This window comes from Palaemon carinicauda, chromosome 16, assembly GCF_036898095.1.
Source record: "Palaemon carinicauda isolate YSFRI2023 chromosome 16, ASM3689809v2, whole genome shotgun sequence".
NCBI classification, from domain to species: domain Eukaryota; kingdom Metazoa; phylum Arthropoda; class Malacostraca; order Decapoda; family Palaemonidae; genus Palaemon; species Palaemon carinicauda.
This window is the reverse complement of record NC_090740.1, coordinates 14,189,282-14,212,248: the sequence shown is the minus strand read 5'-3', so window position 1 is coordinate 14,212,248 and position 22,967 is coordinate 14,189,282. Positions and strand designations below refer to the sequence as shown.

The window sequence follows — 22,967 nt, the reverse complement described above, 5'->3', positions numbered from 1 at the left end:
TAGCCAGAGCAGAGTCAAGAAGTATTCCTTCGAATGTGACGTATTTACTTAACATATGCCCTTCAACAAGATTTATTATCTATTTATTTTAATATTAATCATGTAATGGAGTTTTTTTTAAATAGAAATTATTTTTTTAGTGAAACTTTATCTGTATTAAGCATAGGTACTTCACCGCTATTGGGTTTCATTCATAAAAATAGGATTGCATGACGTCACATACAACCACCAATCAGAACTTAGAAAGAATCAGCCAATGAGATGCCAGATATTTCCCGCTTAAAATTCATAAGGTGAGAGGGTTCCTCGAGTTTATGGGTTGCTGTTGACGAACGAGTCAAATTCACGCACAATTTATCAACAGCATCTCATAAAGTCTCGGAACTCTTTCTTGATAGTTTGCGTGTTTACTACAGCTTAACAGACAAACATATGCACATCTGACATCGTAGCCAGAGCAGAGTCAAGTATTCCTTCGAATATGACTGTTATTTAATATTCAACAAGATCCACTATTTTTATTAATTACGTAATTGATAAATATTTGAAGTTTATTTCCATATCTGATGATGATGATTATTATTATTATTATTATTATTATTATTATTATTATTATTATTATTATTATTATTATTATTATTATTATTATTACAAGGCAGACTACAAAGCTCAAAAATAGTTTGAGAACCAAAATTCTTCAAGTCTATGGGACCTAATAGAGGGAAAGCATTTAGTACGGAAGAAGAAACAGAAAAAAAAAATAAATTAGATATAATATAGTCTAACAATATGACCATGATTATGGGGGCGAAGGAATTTGAAATTATCATTTCCCGATCGAAAATTGTAACATATCTTTTGGAACATCAGAGAATAATTAGTAGAATAATTGGTTCACTCTAAAATAGAAATGAAAATTTTGACTAGCATATTGTACATGATACCTAATGCATTGTTTAGATCAACATACACTGTCTATTTCATAGTAAATTTTTTTGTGAATAAGGATTCAATAAGACTTTTTAAATTTATTTTTTACATATCATTTTCATACAGGTAACGAATTGTTTACTTATTGAATATTGAATATTAGATTTTTTCCGTTTTTTTTTTTTCATGGTTCATTGCGTAACCAACAGATGTCACTGGTTTTGTAGTGGTGACGTAATGTCTTTTGAAAGTAACTGTTTCCTTGAAGATTCCTTGTTAGTCTCTCGACCAATCAGGAGCCGTTTTCGCATTCTTCGTCTCGAAATAATGACGAAGACCCTTCTGATTGGTTGAGAGTTGGAAGAAAGCCGGCAGAATGGAACTGTAAACGGTAGGAAATCAGGAAGCAGTGTCAGTGCGCGTTGTGGTTGAGTCATATCCTCACATTGATTTGGCAGCTGAAGCTATTTGCATATCGTGTGTGAATCTTCTGTTTTAGACTTGTCGTTCCAGTGATCGTCGCCATTTTGTGGGCTCGTGGTGTGAAGGTAAGCTCATTTTTTCACAAATTTGGTGTTCATGGTTTGTGAAAGTTAAGAGATTCTGTGTTTTGGGAATGACTTTTTAAAATTGGGTTGCAGTTTTGTATAGAGGTATTTTTATATCTATGGAATATATAGCTAGGATTCTTGATTGCTGGAAGATGCCAGTTAACCTCGTAAAGTGTTTAGTAACGAACGATTTAGTTGATACACAATGTAGTTTACCCTATCAGTTTATTGAAAGAAGAAATTCCTACTACTGGACCTTTCTAACCGGCTCAGTGTCTTGAATCTGCCTAATTCTTATTATTGGTTTTAAGTGGCGAGCCTAAGTCTTTTGCCCAGTAGTAAGCATATTGATTGGGGTAATTAGAAACTGCTAATCTTATAAGGCTTTCAACTAATTCATTAAAAATTTTGGGTTTATATTTACTATACACGTGCAAAGCCAAATTTGGATAAAAATCTTTCATTTTCAGTTTTATATTTTGAACCGTTTAGCATTCCGTGCACTGCAAAACTTGGCAATTTTTTCTTTTGATATGGTTTCCTTAAGTGGAATTTATTGGACAGGTTTTAGAACTTTTATATAACCCATGCGTGTTTTCTTAGAGTAATTTGTCTTGAATTTTTAGCGTAAGTTCCGTTTCGGTTTTTTAATGGGCTATTGTGAATTTATAGTGAATGTTGCTTTGATTTTTTAAACTGGAATGTCCAAGATTGCTGTCTTAATTAACAATGTAATTTTCAGAGATAAATTAAATTTTGGTAGGTTCTCAATCGTACTTGTGTAGTGATTTGAGTTAACATATTTTGATAATCGATAAATCTTAGCGAGTGCTGAAAGGTCTGTATAGCTTCTTTAAGAGTCCAAGTTGCATTATGTAGATAGGTAAAGTTTTGACTTAAGTGTAACTTTGGTTGCAAAGTTTTCCAAGTAATTAATTCTATGGTTACTTTAGTTTTCTCGTATCATTGGCGTATTGGGATTTTTAGCTGCCTATCTATTATGAAAGTGGTCTTGGTGGTTAGATTTGATGTATAAAGGAGGCAAGTCTCTTATAATAGTGGTGAGGTGTTAAATCTAAAGATTTTGGCAATAATGTTATGAGAGAGTAGAGCAAAGTGTTAATCTTCTTTTTGGATTAAGTTGATTTAGGAGAGACCCATTTTCAGTTTTATAAGTCTTAGATTTTGTTCTCGAATATTTCAATGATTAGGCTTAACACATTTTTAAGTCTGGAAAAATATAGCAGGAATTTGGTAGTCTTTATAGGTAAATTTCTCTAGTTTTCTAGCCTTTAGGTTTGAGTAATGTTAAAAATAGCTTGAGCTTAGTTAGCGAGTACTGTTACAAATCTCAAAACAGTAGTAATTGATGCTGTGTGAAATATCTTTGTCCTGAGTTTCATCAATTTTTCAAGTTGAGAGCTTTGGAAGTGAAGATAAATGTCTGATTTACCACAGTGCAGGAATGAAGTTATTTTACCACAATGCAATATTAAGAGATAAAATTTATTCCATATATCCAGATTTATCCTTCTATACTTTGATGTACCGTCTATAGTGAAGTTTTGTTGTTGTGATTTGATTTAAAGCTTAGCTACATTATATTGCTGCTTGGACCTTTTGGCCAATGTTTTAGTAACTTTGTCATATAATTACTCTTCCTTGGGATATGTCAGGATTTTTGTTTTAAATCCATAATCTACACGGTTAAGTTAAATCTCGTTATTTTTGTGCTTTTCAAGTTTTAAATTTTACTAAAATGTCAAATTGCATCTTTTAATATGTCAAATGAGTAAGCTCTACATGTTTTTGAGTTTGTGCATGTCTTAAAGTTTACTTATGTGATACTAAGTCTTATTTTTTTTTCAGGCTGTGATGCAGTGTCACTTATGGGTGTGGATAAATCGCAACTAGTCATTATAAATGGTTCATGATTCTCTCGGCAGATTTCTCCAAATTACGAAGCAAGAAAGAACGGAGGATGCAAGGACCCTACGTGTTCGAAACTGCACGTAGGTTCCAAGCATCATCCGTTCTTTTGTATCGTAATTTGGAGAAAGCTGGTGAGAGAGAATGGACGACATTACTAGTTGTGGTTTATCCACACTCAAAAAGGGAGAAGGTGACCAACCAAACCACACGCATCAGGGAGGAAGAAACGTTTAAAGCTGCTGCTTTTATTACCTAGAACAATCTAAGAGTCGCAAGCTAAAGGGAGAAGGAGGCCTATAGGAGAGCTATAGGGAGAAGAGTTATTACTGTAATAAGCACTATAGATATGACCTAATTACTATAGGCCAATAAACAAAATTACGGACAGTTTTGTTTAAAAAAAATTACGGACAGTTTTGTTTAAAATTTGTTTTTTTACGGACAGTTTTGTTTAAAATTTGTACTATGTATAAAATTGTACTTTACCTTAACGGTAAAGAGTATGGACAAAACAAATTACTAGTTTGATTATTGTTTTTTATTTCTCTTATCAATTACATAGTTGTGGTTCATTTGATTGTTGTTCTTATCACTTTAACGTTGGTAGTTCATTTGATTGTTTCTTATCACTTTAACGTTGCTCACCGTCGTCTTCTTCTTGAGACTACTCAGTACGGTTACAAACTCTTGTAGCACGTCAGTGGCGTGGTCGATATGGTGTTTGCGTCCCACCTCAGTGGTCACCTTCGATTCTTGGCCATTCTATTGGGGAGTGGGAGATGTGTATTTCTGGTGATTAACTTCACTCTCTCGACGTGGTTCGGAAGTCACATAAAGCCGTTGGTCCCGTTACTGAATAACCCACTGGTTCCATGCAACGTAAAAGCACCATACAAACAAAATTACTTGGGGTTGTAGCCCTTCATCTTGGCAATAAGATTGAGAAGTTCCCCAGTCTTACTTTTCAACCGTACCTGAAAGAAAGATTAAAATATCTTGTTACAATGGTCATTATAGTAAAAATTTCATTATTACAGCCTCTTTGATTTGAAAGAAATAAAGCTACAAAATTCATCAAGCCCAGTAAATTTCTATTTAAAAATTTTGTAACGATTATTATATACATAATTAAACAACTTTGCAATTTCCTAAAACTGGAAAGAAATAGAAATTACCGAAGTTGCTCTGCCAAATTAATTGGAACTACCAGCTTTCAGTAGATGTGAAAAGCCTTATAATAAATACAAGAACTAAAAGTAAATTTTACCTTTCAATAGTACCTTCACTGTTTTTCTAACAGTATCTTGACTGAGTTTATCCATTCAAAGCGTAATTTAACTTGCACGATATTCAATCTGAAATAATGTAGTAATTACTTAGTTTTCAGATGCTTTAATGGCTTGCCTCTAACCTTAATACCCCCAAAATTAGCCAAATACTTGAGTGGGTTCAAACCTTACTGATCTTAGTAAAATATCTCCAACAAACTAACCATCCTGGACATACAATTCTACTGCATTCATCAAGCATGTTTTCCTTAAAGTAAAATGGAGATTTTTATATTAAGATTTAACTTGAAGCTTTGTAATATCTATTCACGCACGTGATAGTTTGTAAATTTTCCTATTGCAAACTTTCTTAATCAAGTCAATAACTTACGGTAATTAAAGTTTTAATTAGAATTTACACAACTCCATACACCCTAAAAAACTAGATTTGTTTCACATTTGTATGCATGTGCTATATAAAATTCAATTTTGTAATTAGTATAAAAAGCTTTCATCTTTTCTGCCATTGTTTCTACAGGTAACGAAGATAAAGTTAAAGATTTTACTCACTTATACCCATCCGCCAATTGCACCGGTGAATTATCAGCAAATTACTCTTCAATCAATGTCATTCCACAAGACCATAAGTCTCTTATTGGTGAAAATCTGAAGACTTCAATGGTACCAAATACAGTGTATTTTGTTTCCGTATAAGCTCCTGTCATTAAGGTTGCCTTTTGCCTTTGTACCTGGCAAAGAAATTTGGCATTGGTGTACAAATATTAAGCAAAATCTCCGGTAACCCTTAAATATAACATTTGAAAAGTTTAAATTGCAATGAAGCCCAAACTGCAATGAAACCTAAATTAAAGTATTCTTCATACATGCAAAGATCTTGTATGTAGGTATGTAACACTAACAGCATATTACATTTCTATTACCACCCTGCCTAAATATTTTAATATAAGCTTTATTAAGTGTCTTTCTATTATACCCCCTTACACACACAATCCATTTCTAAAGCACCTAGTAAACACCAGCTACTTTAGTATGGACCCGCAATTTTCGCCTCCATAGACAACAATGAGGCAGAGTGAAAACATTAGAATTCTCAAAAAGAACAGCTCCCTAAGGGGTAGTTCCCAAAGAGTTAACCTTCGAAAATCACTTCTAAAATCAAACTGCAACGTTTAAATTAAACATCTCGCCAAATTGTGAAACTTTATACACATTTTACGTGTTTTATTAGTTATTAAATAAAATTTCAATCTAAATTTACCTCAAGCAATCAAAGTCGAACTTAACCAAAATTCACAAGGAATCTAAATATATCACGAAAGGTCTTGAGAAAGTAAATAACCTCGTGTGCGTTAGACCGAAATCAGCCTCTTGCGAGAGTAAACCTCATGTGTTAAGACCAAAATCAGCCTCTTGAGTAAATAACCTCGTGTACGGTAAAGACCGAAATCAGCCTCTTGAGAAAGTAAACCTCAAGAACAAAATCAACCTCTTGAGATGGTAAATAACCTCATATGTTAAGACCAAAATCAGCCTCTTGAAATGGTAAATAACCTCATGTGTCAAGACCAAAATCAGCCTCAAATAGTAAATAACCTTGTGTAGACCAAAATCAGACTCTTGAGATGGTAAATAACCTCGTGTTAAAGACCAAAATCAGCCTCTTGAGATGGTAAATAACCTCATGTGTTAAAGACCAAAATCAGCCTCTTGATTAAGTAAATAACCTCATGTGTTAAGACCAAAATCAGTCTCTTGATTAAGTAAATGACCTCATGTGTTAAGACCAAAATCAGCCTCTTTAGATAAATAACCTCATGTGTTAAGACTAAAATCAGCCTCTTGAGATGGTAAATAACCATGTTAAGACCAAAATCAGCCTCTTGAGAAAGTAAATAACCTCATGTGTTAAGACCAAAATCAGCCTCTTGAGAAAGTAAATAACCTCATGTGTTAAGACCAAAATCAGTCTCTTGATTAAGTAAATTACCATGTGTTAAGACCAAAATCAGCCTCTTTAGATGGTAAATAACCTCATGTGTTAAGACTAAAATCAGCCTCTTGAGATAGTAAATAACCGTGTTAAGACCAAAATCCGTCTCTCAAGAAAGTAAATAACCTCATGTGTTAGGACCAAAATCAGCCTCTTGAGATGGTAAATAACCTCGTGTTAAGACCAAAATCAGCCTCTTGAGAAAGTACATAACCTCATGTGTTAAGACCAAAATCAGTCTCTTGATTAAGTAAATAACCTCGTGTTAAGACTAAAATCAGCCTCTTGAGATGGTAAATAACCTCGTGTTAAGACCAAAATCAGCCTCTTGAGATGGTAAATAACCATGTGTTAAGACCAAAATCAGCCTCTTGAGATGGTAAATAACCTCATGTGTTAAGACTAAAATCAGCCTCCTAAGATGGTAAATAACCGTGTTAAAGACAAAAATCAGTCTTAAGTAAATAACCTCATGTGCTAAGACCAAAATCAGTCTCTTGATGAAGTAAATAATAACCTCATGTGTTAAGACCAAATTCAGCCTTAAGGGCAGTTCATATTTTGTTAACACTTTCATATATAGAAAACCAGTATCTTAAAAACTGAGTAAAAAAAACTAAGCTGAAAGTTTAAAAAGTATCTTACAAAATCTGTAAATTCAAATCGATTCACGTAGAGATGAACAAATATAGAACAAAGGGGAAATCAAGAACAACAAAAACCAAGTCATTTGCAGAGATTAAAATGAAATAAGGTTTTTCTTTGCCTATTGATAGGACAAATTACCTGAAAATCAATTTAGTCAAAATGCCTATAAATTCAAACTATCTAATTATGATTAGTACCTATCGAACATTTTTCATAATATCCAAATAAATTTATGTACGAGAAAATTTGGTTATCAAGACTACCAAAGACAAATTCTAGAAATATGAAAAATACTGGGAATACAAACTAGATACCTAAATCAATACATTAAGATGAAACCTGTCAAGAAATGTGGAAGGAAAAATCTATACGAATCTCTGAAATTTAAGTGTTGAAAGGAAAGCTTTCTAAATAAGTGTCTACAGAAATTCAACCGCAAAAGGTCACCGAAATTGCTGGAACATTACACTTAGGAGAATTACAAATCAATACAGTTGTGTAGCATTAACCAAAATCCCTCAACCTAACTCGCAGTTGAAAGAAACCAACCAAAATCAATATTCACAAAGTAACCACTGCCTCAAAGAAACCAAGAGTATGCGAAGAAAAAATATGACCAGAAGAAATCTCAGTACGGAAAAAGATAAGACGACCAGGACAACACAATGGACAGAAGAAATGATTAGTACAGCAGATAAGAGACTAAAAAAACTCATTACTTGATAATTAAAAAAAAAAAAATAAAGAACTTGTGATAAAAAGATGAGATCAGAAAAAAACTGAAAAATAAGATTGGAAAATTACATTAAAAACCAAATAGCATTAATAATATGTAAACCGCTATTTCATATATTCTAATATCAAACATATATAGTAACTTCTAATGTGAACTAAAAGTATTTTTGCTACAATAAACCTTTATTAATGAAATTTACAGTTTTGTAGTATTTTCCATCATTTCTTTCCAGGTCATTTCGTTCTTGACTTCTCTCTTAATCTGTTGCTTTACTGTTGGCATTTTAACGTTCAGCTTCTATGTAATTCCCTTATTTTCTAGTTTCAAACACGAGTTTTTAATACACCTGGAAGAAATCAAAGCATATAGTGTACATATTAAATCTTTAGAATAGTCAATTCTTTTTAGTGAGGCAGATTTGCACAGACTCGCAGTAGTGCCCTTTTAGCTTGGAAAAGATACCTGATGGCTGATTGGTTGGACAAGATCATTTTGACCAATCAGATAGCAGAAAACATTTCCCAGCTAAAAGGGCACCGCTGCGAGTCGGTGCAAATGAGTCATTAAAAAAATAAGAGTATAGTTTATCTTTGGCAGAAGTAGACCTACTCCTTACTTTGCAAGTATCAAGCAATATTGTTCTATCTTTGGCAGTAGGAGGCCTACTCTTTACTTTGCAAGTATCAAGCAATATTGTTCTATCTTTGCCAGAATAGGCCTACTCTTTACTTAGCAGGTATCAAGCAATATTGTGCTTTGGCAGAAGTAGGCCTACTCTTTACTTGGCAAGTATCAAGCAATATTAAACTAAAAGTCTCATATTTCACTTTGGATCAGATTAAAAGTTTAATAAAAAGAATTATGGAGTAATCGAAAATGCATTAGAAATTCCTCTTACCTTTCAAAATTGATATAATATAATTATCCTTCTACCCATTGATAAACCAGTATTTCTTTTGTATGAAGCCGAACATCTGAATAATCTGAAAAAAGAAAAAGATTCAATACCTTACATGTTTTACACATTCACAATCTTGCAAGTTTTACACATTCACATCTTACATGTTGTACACATTCACAATCATGCACGTTATACACATTCACAGTCTTACACGTTATACCCATTAACATTCTTAAAAGTTACTCATTAGCAATCTTAAAAGTTTAACATATTCACATCTTACATGTTGTACACTAACATCTTACATGTTGTACACTTTCACATCTTAAATGTTATACACATTCACAATCACACGTTATACACATTCAAAATCTTACAAGTTGTACAATCTTACAAGTTGTACAATCTTACAAGTTACAAATTGGCAATTTTACAAGTAACATCCAATCACAATCTTAGGCACATCGTGCAAGCACTTTCACAAATTTTATCTTCCTTTTGCGGGAAGGGCATTCGTTATATGATTAATCTTTTCTTGAGTGACAGGCAAATATGTTTAACAGCTCAAAATTAATTTAAAACCCTAAAATCTATAATATACAACCACCACCACAAAGGCAGCAGTTTTTAGTCCACTGCATCAGAAATATCCTCCTTATTCAAGTTTGATGGTGACAGTGGAGCCTTAAGTCTGATCTTTCACTTCAAACAAACTTGTAGTAAAGGTTTTACAAGTGTCTTGTTTTCTATCTACCTTCAATTTTAAGATTTCGTTCTGTTATAGCAGACAGTAGCAGAATTCAGTTGCATTTACATTATCACCAAAATATCTGCCCATCAAAACAAGTCAGAATTGCGCACTGGTAACTAATATCAAACAATATGTTCAAATATAGAAGCTTTTACAAGTAAATAATTTCCTGCTTGAGCCGGGTACCTAATGAACATTTAATTTATTACAATTCTTGCTAATTATTATATTCCCAATTTATGTACTTAAGATATGAAAAGTTGCGACTGATTAAAAGATGCGACCAAGTAATTCAAAGATTATAAAACTAGATTTTTTTTTTTTTCGCCAGGAATAACTTCCAATTAAATTGGCCATATTATAATTCCCAATTTTAAACAATTTTCATGCTTTAAAGTTGATTTTAAATTGGCATTTTTTTTTTCAAATTATTTGCATAATAGCCATAAAGCTAAACAAAGGTCAAGTAAAGTTTATCCACCTACCCGTAGTGAAGGTTTTGAATTTGTGGTCAATTTTCCAAATAAATATTATCGATTCATTTACTCCACTTCAGCCGAATGAAATCTATCTTTTTAAAAATTACCCTGGTTCGTATGAATGTAGTTGCCCGTTCACAGCGTCAGGCCCTCAGCCAGTATGGTCATTAACAATCTGGAAAAGAAAATGCATTAATGTGTGCAAATATTTCTGTCACTAAAAGACTTCATTTGAAGACATTCATTACCAGCGAGAATATCATTATTTGCTGAGCTACAACCCTAGTTGGAAAAGAATTATGCTATAAGCACAGGGGCTCCAAAAGGGAAAATAGCCCAGTGAGGAAAAAAAGCAACTAAAGAAAATATTTCAAGAACAGTTAAAATATTTCCTATGTAAACTATAAAAACTAACAAGAGTTAAAGAAAAACGATAGAATAGTGTGCCCGAGTGTACCCTCAAGGAAGAAAACGATGCTACTATAGCGTGATATCTACCATACTACTCTAATCCTAACCCAAGCAAAGCCTTGCACTAAACTCGTTGGCGCTGATCCAAAACCTGTGTGATGCAGGAAATTTAATGTAATAAATCAAAAGCCTTTCAAATGGAAACAAGCAAAAGTAATAAGACGGCTTACAATAATCTTCACAAGTATAACCAAAGGCCCTAAGCCTTCACAACTGTCTTCACCAAAGGCCCTAGGCCTTCACAACTGTCTTCACCAAAGGCCCTAGGCCTTCACAACTGTCTTCACCAAAGGCCCTAGGCCTTCACAACTGTCTTCACCAAAGGCCCTAGGCCTTCACAACTGTCTTCACCAAAGGCCCTAGGCCTTCACAACTGTCTTCACCAAAGGCCCTAGGCCTTCACAACTGTCTTCACCAAAGGCCCTAGGCCTTCACAACTGTCTTCACCAAAGGCCCTAGGCCTTCACAACTGTCTTCACCAAAGGCCCTAGGCCTTCACAACTGTCTTCACCAAAGGCTCTAGGCCTTCACAACTGTCTTAACCAAAGCTCTAGGCCTTCACAACTGTCTTAACCAAAGCTCTAGGCCTTCACAACTGTCTTAACCAAGGCTCTAGGTCTTCACAACTGTCTTAACCAAGGCTCTAGGCCTTCACAACTGTCTTAACCAAGGCTCTAGGCCTTCACAACTGTCTTAACCAAGGCTCTAGGCCTTCACAACTGTCTTAACCAAGGCTCTAGGCCTTCACAACTGTCTTAAGCAACTGTCTTAACTAAAGGCTTTAGGCCTTCACAACTGTCTTAACGAAAGGCTTTAGGCCTTCACAACTGTCTTAACCAAAGGCTCTAGGCCTTCACAACTGTCTTAACCAAAGGCTCCAGGCCTTCGCAACTGTCTTAACCAAAGGCTCCAGGCCTTCGCAACTGTCTTAACCAAAGGCTCCAGGCCTTCGCAACTGTCTTAACCAAAGGCTCCAGGCCTTCGCAACTGTCTTAACCAAAGGCTCCAGGCCTTCGCAACTGTCTTAACCAAAGGCTCCAGGCCTTCGCAACTGTCTTAACCAAAGGCTCCAGGCCTTCGCAACTGTCTTAACCAAAGGCTCCAGGCCTTCGCAACTGTCTTAACCAAAGGCTCCAGGCCTTCGCAACTGTCTTAACCAAAGGCTCCAGGCCTTCGCAACTGTCTTAACCAAAGGCTCCAGGCCTTCACAACTGTCTTAACTAAAGGCTTTAGGCCTTCACAACTGTCTTAAGCAACTGTCTTAACCAAAGGTTTTAGGCCTTCACAACTGTCTTAACCAAAGGCTTTAGGCCTTCACAACTGTCTTAACCAAAGGCTCTAGGCCTTCACTTCGCAACTGTCTTAACCAAAGGCTCCAGGCCTTCACAACTGTCTTAACCAAAGGCTCCAGGCCTTTGCAACTGCCTTAACCAGAGGCTCCAGGCCTTCGCAACTGCCTTAACCAGAGGCCCCAGGCCTTCGCAACTGCCTTAACCAGAGGCTCCAGGCCTTCGCAACTGCCTTAACCAGAGGCCCCAGGCCTTCGCAACTGCCTTAACCAGAGGCTCCAGGCCTTCGCAACTGCCTTAACCAAAGGCTCTAGGCCAGGGCTATTCAACTGGCGGCCCGCAGTCCGAATCCGGACCTTCTGAGTGTTGTAGTTGGACCCCAGGCCGCGGCAAAAAGCAAAAAGTGCAATTTCTCAAACTAAATTCGTAATGTGGTATTTTGATTTTTTTTTTTAATTTAAAAATTCATTTTATTTTCTTAGAGGGAATGTTCATATCCTGTTAAGTTTTAAAAGAGGTATTTTTTAATTATTAAAATACCATAATATGAAACAGTATTTCATTTTAGAACTCTCAATTTCAGTTGTTTTTATAGAGAAAAACATTCAAGTCTTGCTATACTTTAGGTATAAAATTTAATACTTTAATTTCCACGTTTTGAAAATATGTATAAATAAAACAAACAGTGAATATGAAATTAATAAAAATCATGGTTTACTACCCTGTTCTCGAAATGGTTGTTTTATTTTCATGATTTCATGTAATAAAAATTTCCGGACCTATGTATACAGTGGAACTTATCTAACTGGACCTTTCCTCATAATAGTTGAGTAGCCCTGCCTTCGCAACTGTCTTAACCAAAGGCTCTAGGCCTTCGCAACTGTCTTAACCAAAGGCTCTAGGCCTTCGCAACTGTCTTAACCAAAGGCTCTAGGCCTTCGCAACTGTCTTAACCAAAGGCTCTAGGCCTTCGCAACTGTCTTAACCAAAGGCTCTAGGCCTTCGCAACTGTCTTAACCAAAGGCTCTAAGCCTTCGCAACTGTCTTAACCAAAGGCTCTAAGCCTTCGCAACTGTCTTAACCAAAGGCTCTAAGCCTTCGCAACTGTCTTAACCAAAGGCTCTAAGCCTTCGCAACTGTCTTAACCAAAGGCTCTAAGCCTTCGCAACTGTCTTAACCAAAGGCTCTAAGCCTTCGCAACTGTCTTAACCAAAGGCTCTAAGCCTTCGCAACTGTCTTAACCAAAGGCTCTAAGCCTTCGCAACTGTCTTAACCAAAGGCTCTAAGCCTTCGCAACTGTCTTAACCAAAGGCTCTAAGCCTTCGCAACTGTCTTAACCAAAGGCTCTAAGCCTACGCAACTGTCTTAACCAAAGGCTCTAAGCCTACGCAACTGTCTAAACCAAAGGCTCTAAGCCTTCACAAGTGTCTTAACCAAAGGCTCTAAGCCTTCACATGTGTCTTAACCAAAGGCTCTAAGCCTTCACATGTGTCTTAACCAAAGGCTCTAAGCCTTCACATGTGTCTTAACCAAAGGCTCTAAGCCTTCACAAGTATCTCAACCAAAGTCTCTAAGCCTTCACATGTGTCTTAACCAAAGGCTCTAAGCCTTCACAAGTATCTCAACCAAAGTCTCTAAGCCTTCACAAGTGTCTTAACCAAAGGCTCTAAACCTTCACAAGTGTGTAATCCAAGGTGCAAACCGTCATATGTGTGTAACCCAAGGTTCTAAACACTCAAGTGTGTAACCAAAGGTTTTAAAACCTTCATAAGTGTGTAACCAAAGGCTCTAAACCTTCACTAGTGTAACCAAAAGGCTCTAAACCTGCACTAGTGTGTAACCAACGTCCCTAAACAAAGTGTATAACCAACGTCCCTAAACAAAGTGTATAACCAAAGTCACTAAACCTACACAGATATGGGTACTAAACCTACACGTGTTTAACCAACGTCACTAAACCGGCACAAGTCTCAAATCAAAGTCACTAAACCTTCACAAGTGTGTAACCAAAGTCACTAAACCTGCACAAGTGTGTAACCAGTATCAAAATCTGCACAAGTGTGTAACCAGTATCAAAATCTGCACAAGTGTGTAACCAGTATCAAAATCTGCACAAGTGTGAAACCAGTATCAAAATCTGCACAAGTGTGAAACCAGTATCAAAATCTGCACAAGTGTGAAACCAATATCAAAATCTGGACAAGTGTGTAACCAGTATCAAAATCTGCACAAGTGTGTAACCAGTATCAAAATCTGCACAAGTGTGTAACCAGTATCAAAATCTGCACAAGTGTGTAACCAGTATCAAAATCTTTGTAACCAGTATCAAAATCTGCACAAGTGTGAAACCAGTATCAAAATCTGCACAAGTGTGTAACCAGTATCAAAATCTGCACAAGTGTGTAACCAGTATCAAAATCTGCACAAGTGTGAAACCAGTATCAAAATCTGCACAAGTGTGAAACCAATATCAAAATCTGCACAAGTGTGTAACCAGTATCAAAATCTGCACAAGTGTGTAACCAGTATCAAAATCTGCACAAGTGTGTAACCAGTATCAAAATCTGCATAAGTGTGTAACCAGTATCAAAATCTGCACAAGTGTGTAACCAGTATCAAAATCTTCACTAGTGTGTAACCACCCACTAAATCTTCACTAGTGTGTAACCACCCACTAAATCTTCACTAGTGTGTAACCACCCACTAAATCTTCACTAGTGTGTAACCACCCACTAAATCTTCACTAGTGTGTAACCACCCACTAAATCTTCACTAGTGTAACCAAATTCACTAAACCTCGAGTGTAACCAAATTCATCAAACTTTTATAAGTAACCAAATACACTAAACCTTCGAAAGTTTAACAATATTCACTAAACCTTTATTAGTAATCAACTCGCTAAACCTTCATAAGTAACCAAATTCTCTAAACCTTCACAAGTGTAATTAAATTCACTAAACCTTCAAAAGTAACTAAATTCACTAAACCTTCAAAAGTAACTAAATTCACTAAAGCTTCACAAGTGTAATCAATTCACTAAACCCTCATTAAGTTTAATCAATTCACTAAACCTTCATTAAGTAATCAAATCAACTAAACCTGCATGAAGTAATCAAATCAACTAAACCTGCATGAAGTAATCAAATCAACTAAACCTGCATGAAGTAATCAAATCAACTAAACCTGCATGAAGTGTAATGAATTCAATAAATCTTCGTGTAAAAATTCACTATCCCTCAAGTGTAGTCAAATTCACTAAATCAAAATAAATAATAAAGTTAACTTAACTAAAAATAAGTAACCAAATTCACTAAGCCAATATAAGTAACCCAATTCACTAGGCCAAAATAAGTAACCAAATTCAAAAAACCTTCATTAAGTGTAGTAAAAAAAATTAAACCTTCATTAAGTGTAATCAATTCACTAAACCTTCATAAATGTAATAAATTCACTAAATCTTTATAAGTTTTATCAATTCACTAAACCTTCTTAAGTTTTATCAATTCACTAAACCTTCATTAAGTCTAATCGATTCACTAAAACTTCATTAAGTCTAATCGATTCACTAAACCTGCATTAAGTGTACTCAATTCACTAAACCTGCATTGAGTGTACTCAATTCACTAAACCTGCATTAAGTGTACTCAATTCACTAAACCTGCATTAAGTGTACTCAATTCACTAAACCTGCATTAAGTGTACTCAATTCACTAAACCTGCATTAAGTGTACTCAATTCACTAAACCTGCATTAAGTGTACTCAATTCACTAAACCTGCATTAAGTGTACTCAATTCACTAAACCTGCATTAAGTGTACTCAATTCACTAAACCTGCATTAAGTGTACTCAATTCACTAAACCTTCATTAAGTGTACTCAATTCACTAAACCCAATTCACTAAACCTTCATTAAGTCTAATCGATTCACTAAACCTGCATTAAGTGTACTCAATTCACTAAACCTGCATTAAGTGTACTCAATTCACTAAACCTGCATTAAGTGTACTCAATTCACTAAACCTGCATTAAGTGTACTCAATTCACTAAACCTGCATTAAGTGTACTCAATTCACTAAACCTGCATTAAGTGTACTCAATTCACTAAACCTGCATTAAGTGTACTCAATTCACTAAACCCAATTCACTAAACCTTCATTAAGTGTACTCAATTCACTAAACCTGCATTAAGTGTACTCAATTCAATAAACCTTCATTAAATGTACTCAATTCACTAAAATTTCAAAAGTTATCAATTCACTTAACCTTCATAAGTTAATTCACTTAACCTTCATGAGTTAATTCACTTAACCTTCATGAGTTATCAATTCACTTAACCTTCAGAAGTTATCAATTCACTTAACCTTCAGAAGTTATCAATTCACTTAACCTTCAGAAGTTATCAATTCACTTAACCTTCAGAAGTTATCAATTCACTTAACCTTCAGAAGTTATCAATTCACTTAACCTTCAGAAGTTATCAATTCACCAAACCTTCATTGAGTGTACTCACTTCACCAAACCTTCATTGAGTGTACTCACTTCACCAAACCTTCATTGAGTGTACTCACTTCACCAAACCTTCATTGAGTGTACTCACTTCACCAAACCTTCATTGAGTGTACTCACTTCACCAAACCTTCATTGAGTGTACTCACTTCACCAAACCTTCATTGAGTGTACTCACTTCACCAAACCTTCATTGAGTGTACTCACTTCACCAAACCTTCATTGAGTGTACTCACTTCACCAAACCTTCATTGAGTGTACTCACTTCACCAAACCTTCATTGAGTGTACTCACTTCACCAAACCTTCAATGAGTGTACTCACTTCACCAAACCTTCAATGAGTGTACTCACTTCACCAAACCTTCATTGAGTGTACTCACTTCACCAAACCTGCATTGAGTGTACTGAATTCACTAAACCTGCATTGAGTGTACTGAATTCACCAAACCTGCATTGAGTGTACTGAATTCACTAAACCTGCATTGAGTGTACTGAATTCACTAAACCTGCATTGAGTGTACTCAATTCACTAAACCTGCATTGAGTGTACTGAATTCATTAAACCTGCATTGAGTGTACTCAATTCACTAAACCTTCATTAAGTGTACTCAATTCACTAAACCTTCATTAAGTGTACTCAATTCACTAAACCTTCATTAAGTGTACTCAATTCACTAAACCTTCATTAAGTGTACTCAATTCACTAAACCTTCATTAAGTGTACTCAATTCACTAAACCTTCATAAGTGTAATCAATTCACTAAACCTTCGTAAGTAAACCAAATTCACTAATCCTTCATTAAGTGTAATAAAATTCACTAAACCTTCATTAAGTGTAATCAATTCACTAAACCTTCATAGTGTAATCAAATTCACTAAACCTTCATTGAGTGTAATCAAATTCACTAAACCTTCATTGAATGTAATCAAATTCACTAAACCTTCATTGAGTGTAATCAAATTCACTAAACCTTCATTGAGTGTAATCAAATTCACTAAACCTTCATTGAGTGTAATCAAATTCACTAAACCTTCATTGAATGTAATCAAATTCACTAATCCTTCATTAAGTGTAATAAAATTCACTAAACCTTCATTAAGTGTAATCAATTCACTAAACCTTCATAATTTTAATCAATTCACTAAAACTTCATAAGTAATCAATTCACTAAACCTTTATTAAGCGTAATTAAATAATTAAACCTGCGTAAGTAAACCAAATTCACTAAACCTTCATTAAGTGTAATCAATTCACTAAATCTTCATTAAGTGTAATCAAATTCACTAAATCTTCATTAAGTGTAATCAAATTCACTAAACCTTCATAGTGTAATCAAATTCACTAAACCTTCATTGAGTGTAATCAAATTCACTAAACCTTCATTGAGTGTAATCAAATTCACTAAACCTTCATTGAGTGTAATCAAATTCACTAAACCTTCATTGAGTGTAATCAAATTCACTAAACCTTCATTGAGTGTAATCAAATTCACTAAACCTTCATTGAGTGTAATCAAATTCACTAAACCTTCATTGAATGTAATCAAATTCACTAAACCTTCATTGAGTGTAATCAAATTCACTAAACCTTCATTGAGTGCAATAAAATTCACTAAACCTTCATTGAGTGCAATAAAATTCACTAAACCTTCATTGAGTGTAATCAAATTCACTAAACCTTCATTTCACTAAACCTTCATTGAGTAATAAATTCACCAAACATTCATTAAGTGTAATCATATTCTCTAAACCTTCATTGAGCTTAATTAAATTCACTAAACCTTTATTGGATGTAATCAAATTCACTAAACCTTCATTGAGTGTAATCAAATTCACTAAACCTTCATTGAATGTAATCAAATTCACTAAACCTTCATTGAATGTAATTAAATTCACTAAACCTTCATTGAGTAATTAAATTCACTAAACCTTCATTGAATGTAATTAAATTCACTAAACCTTCATTGAGTAATTAAATTCACTAAACCTTCATTGAGTAATTAAATTCACTAAACCTTAATTGAGTAATTAAATTCACTAAACCTTCATTGAGTAATTAAATTCACTAAACCTTCATTGAGTAATCAAATTCACTGAACCTTCATTGAGTGTAATCCAATCCACTGAACCTTCATTGAGTGTAATCCAATCCACTGAACCTTCATTGAGTGTAATCCAATCCACTGAACCTTCATTGAGTGTAATCCAATCCACTGAACCTTCATTGAGTGTAATCCAATCCACTAAACCTTCACGAGTATAATCAATTCACCAAATCTTCATAAGTGTAACCATATTTACTAAACATCTACAAGCGTGTAACCAGTCACTAAGCTGTCAAGTGTGTAATCAGTCAAAATTACATTTGTGTAACCAAAGTCACTAAACGTTCACATAAGTAGCCTATCCAAAGTCACTTATCTTCGACATTTGTGTAACCAAAGTCACTAATCATTCACATGTCTAACCAAAGTCACCAAACATTCACATGTCTAACCAAAGTCACCAAACATTCACATGTCTAACCAAAATCACCAAACATTCACATGTCTAACCAAAGTCACCAAACATTCACATGTCTAACCAAAGTCACCAAACATTCACATGTCTAACCAAAGTCACCAAACATTCACATGTCTAACCAAAGTCACCAAACATTCACATGTCTAACCAAAGTCACTAAACATTCACATGTCTAACCAAAATCACTAAACATTCACATGTCTAACCAAAATCACTAAACATTCACATGTCTAACCAAAATCACTAAACATTCACATGTCTAACCAAAGTCACTAAACATTCACATGTCTAACCAAAATCACTAAACATTCACATGTCTAACCAAAGTCACTAAACATTCACATGTCTAACCAAAATCACTAAACATTCACATGTCTAATCAAAATCACTAAACATTCACATGTCTAACCAAAATCACTAAACATTCACACGTCTAACCAAAATCATTGAACCTTCACAAGTAACCAAGTTCACAAACTTCACGTGAGTATTTATTACCCCATTGTCATGTAATATATTGTATTTTAATGTAGTTATACAGTAGTTATTTGCCTCTAAGTGTTGTAACTTTAAAGTAACCAAGTTTGAAGGCAAAGCGTGCGTGTAAAATTTGTGTGAAATGCTTGAATTAAGCTTGAAATTAGGGATATTCAATTACGTGCAAGTTCTTCGAACTGACGGCTTAATAGACTTCGTTGATTTAAGCTACTTTTTCTCGTAATTTTCAACACTAAAAAGTATCGGCAGCAATTTCATGAAAATTCGTGCCGAAGTCAATGTAATTACTTTTATCAATAAGTGCACAAAAGTGAATTTTTTTTTTTTTTTTTGCTTGAAATATAAAATGGCATAAGTTTCATTTTTGTCCCTCTAGACCCAAACTTCGGAACGTTGAACTAGATCTTCAACGCTTGATCAACATCAAATACAATTAACCAAAATCAGAATAATTTCAATGACAAACCTGCGATAGAAAATCAGCCAAAATTAAGATTAAAACTTACAGGGAAAAAAGTTGCATATTATATATCAGAAATGTGCTATAAATTCACAATAGCCCAAAATGACCCCTGAAACATCGAATTCAATTACGCAAAAATTTAAAACAAATTGACGCAAATAAAACTCTTAAATATCAGTTTCAAACTATATCCGATAGATTTCACTTCAAAATCCTCTGGATGGCAACTAACAATTAGGCGAGTTGCATGAAAACATTTTCCTCAGTTTTGCCCAACAACGAATGGTACTGAAAGCAGTTTCACAGGATATAGCCTACTAAAAGCTTCAAATAAGAAAATTTTATATAGAATTAGTCTTTTTGGTTTTCACGTTCAAGTACTTTTAACCCGAAATATCAAGGAAAAATGTTATTTTTATTAGTAAAATAAATTTTTGAATATACTTACCCGATAATCATGTAGCTGTCAACTCCGTTGCCCGACAGAATTCTATGGAGGGATACGCCAGCTATCACAATACTAGAAGGGGGTGTACTTACCAGCGCCACCTGTGGCCAGGTACTATAGTACTTCTTGTTGACACCTCCTCAATTTTTCCTCGGTCCACTGGTTCTCTATGGGGAGGAAGGGAGGGTCAATTAAATCATGATTATCGGGTAAGTATATTCAAAAATTTATTTTACTAATAAAAATAACATTTTTCAATATTAAACTTACCCGATAATCATGTAGCTGATTCACACCCAGGGGGGTGGGTGAAAACCAGTGTACAAGATTAAAGGATAGCTAAGTATCCCATATTTCATATAACAGTTATCTCAAATAATGAAATAATAAGTACCTGGTAAGGAAGTCGAATTGAACCGTTACTCTGCCTCTTTTTTAAGTTCGTCTTCCTTACTGAGCGCAGCGTTCCTCTTGGAGGCTGAATCAACTCAAAGGTGCTAAAGTATATAGGGCTGCAACCCCTACTAAAGGACCTCTACACAACCTCTAACCCAGGCGCTTCTCAAGAATGAATTGACCACCCGCCAAATCAAAAGGATGCGGAAGGCTTCTTAGCCTACCGTAACAACCATAAAAACAACAATAAAAGCATTCAAGAGAAAGGTTAAAAAAAAGGTTATGGGATTAAGGGAATGTAGTGGCTGAGCCCTCACCTACTACTGCACTCGCTGCTACGAATGGTCCCAGGGTGTAGCAGTTCTCGTAAAGAGACTGGACATCTTTAAGATAAAATGATGCAAACACTGACTTGCTCCTCCAATAGGTTGCATCCATTATGCTCTGCAGAGAACGGTTTTTATTAAAGGCCATCGAAGTAGCTACGGCTCTTACTTCGTGGGTCCTTACCTTCAGCAACGCAAGGTCTTCCTCCTTTAAGTGAGAATGGGCTTCTCTAATCAGAAGCCTTATATAATACGAAACCCCGTTCTTGGACATGGGCCTCGAAGGTTTCTTGATGGCACACCATAAGGCTTCTGACTGTCCTCGAATAGGTTTAGACCTATTAAGATAATACTTGAGAGCTCTGACAGGGCAAAGAACTCTCTCTAGCTCGTTACCTACCATGTTGGAGAGGCTAGGTATTTCAAACGATCTAGGCCAAGGACGTGAAGGAAGTTCATTCTTAGCTAAGAATCCGAGCTGAAAAGAACATGTTGCAGATTCGGTCGTGAAACCAATGTTCTTGCTGAAGGCATGAACCTCACTGACTCTCTTAGCTGTTGCAAGGCAGACGAGAAAAAGAGTCTTGAGGGTAAGGTCCTTGAAGGAAGCTGACTGGAGAGGTTCGAACCTAGGTGACATAAGGAACCTTAAGACTACGTCTAGGTTCCAGCCTGGAGTGGATAGACGACGCTCTTTAGAAGTCTCAAAAGACTTAAGGATGTCTTGAAGGTCCTTGTTGGAAGAAAGGTCCAAACCTCTGTGGCGGATAACTGAAGCCAACATACTCCTGTACCCTTTAATCGTAGGAGTCGAAAGGGATCTGTCATTCCTAAGATGTAATAGGAAGTCAGCTATTTGGGTCACAGAGGTATTGGTAGAGGATACTGCATTGGCTCTACACCAGCTCCGGAAGACTTCCCACTTAGATTGGTAGACTCTACGAGTGGAAACCCTTCTTGCTCTGGCAATCGCGCTGGCTGCCTCCTTCGAAAAGCCTCTAGCTCTAGCGAATCTTTCGACAGTCTGAAGGCAGTCAGCCGAAGAGCGTGGAGGTTTGGGTGCAACCTGTCTACGTGAGGTTGACGTAGAAGGTCCACTCTTAGAGGGAGAGTCCTGGGGACGTCGACTAGCCATTGAAGTACCTCTGTGAACCATTCTCTTGCAGGCCAAAGGGGAGCAACCAGCGTCAGCCGTGTCCCTTCGTGCGAGATTAACTTCTGAAGGACTTTGTTTATTATCTTGAACGGTGGAAATGCGTAAAGGTCGAGATGGGACCAGTTCAGCAGAAAAGCATCCACATGAACTGCTGCTGGGTCTGGAACTGGGGAACAGTACAGCGGAAGTCTCTTGGTCATGGAGGTGGCAAACAGATCTATGGTAGGCTGACCCCACAAGGTCCAAAGTCTGTTGCACACACTCTTGTAGAGGGTCCATTCCGTGGGAATGACCTGATCCCTTCTGCTTAGGCGATCTTCTGAGACGTTCATGTTGCCCTGAATGAACCTCGTGACTAAAGTGAGGTTTTGACTTCTTGACCAAATGAGGAGGTCCCTTGCGATCTCGTATAGGCTCCTCGAATGGGTCCCTCCTTGCTTGGAGATGTAAGCCAAGGCTGTGGTGTTGTCTGAGTTCACCTCCACCACCTTGCCTAGCAAGAGGGACTTGAAGTTCAGCAGGGCTAAATGAACTGCTAGTAGCTCCTTGCAGTTGATGTGGAGCGTTCCCTGTTCCTCGTTCCACGTTCCCGAGAATTCCTGTCCGTTCAAGGTCGCACCCCAGCCCGAGTCCGATGCATCTGAGAAGAGATGAAGATTGGGGGTCTGAATAGCCAACGAAAG

At 35.9% G+C, this 22,967-nt stretch overlaps 1 long non-coding RNA gene across 3 annotated transcripts; it reads right to left on the bottom strand.

Moving 5' to 3' along the window:
- Window positions 1-4,035: 4,035 nt before the first annotated feature.
- Window positions 4,036-10,376, bottom strand: LOC137654926 (uncharacterized). 3 transcript variants are annotated; one of them, XR_011046757.1, is made up of 4 exons: window positions 10,214-10,376; window positions 8,975-9,059; window positions 8,276-8,422; window positions 4,036-4,387 (listed from the first exon to the last, which is right to left on the bottom strand). It is a non-coding gene; the product is annotated as an uncharacterized lncRNA (long non-coding RNA). The 3 variants fall into 3 exon arrangements; XR_011046758.1 differs by lacking the exon at window positions 4,036-4,387 and adding an exon at window positions 4,748-4,768; XR_011046756.1 differs by lacking the exon at window positions 4,036-4,387 and having other exon boundaries at window positions 8,225-8,422.
- Window positions 10,377-22,967: the final 12,591 nt, after the last annotated feature.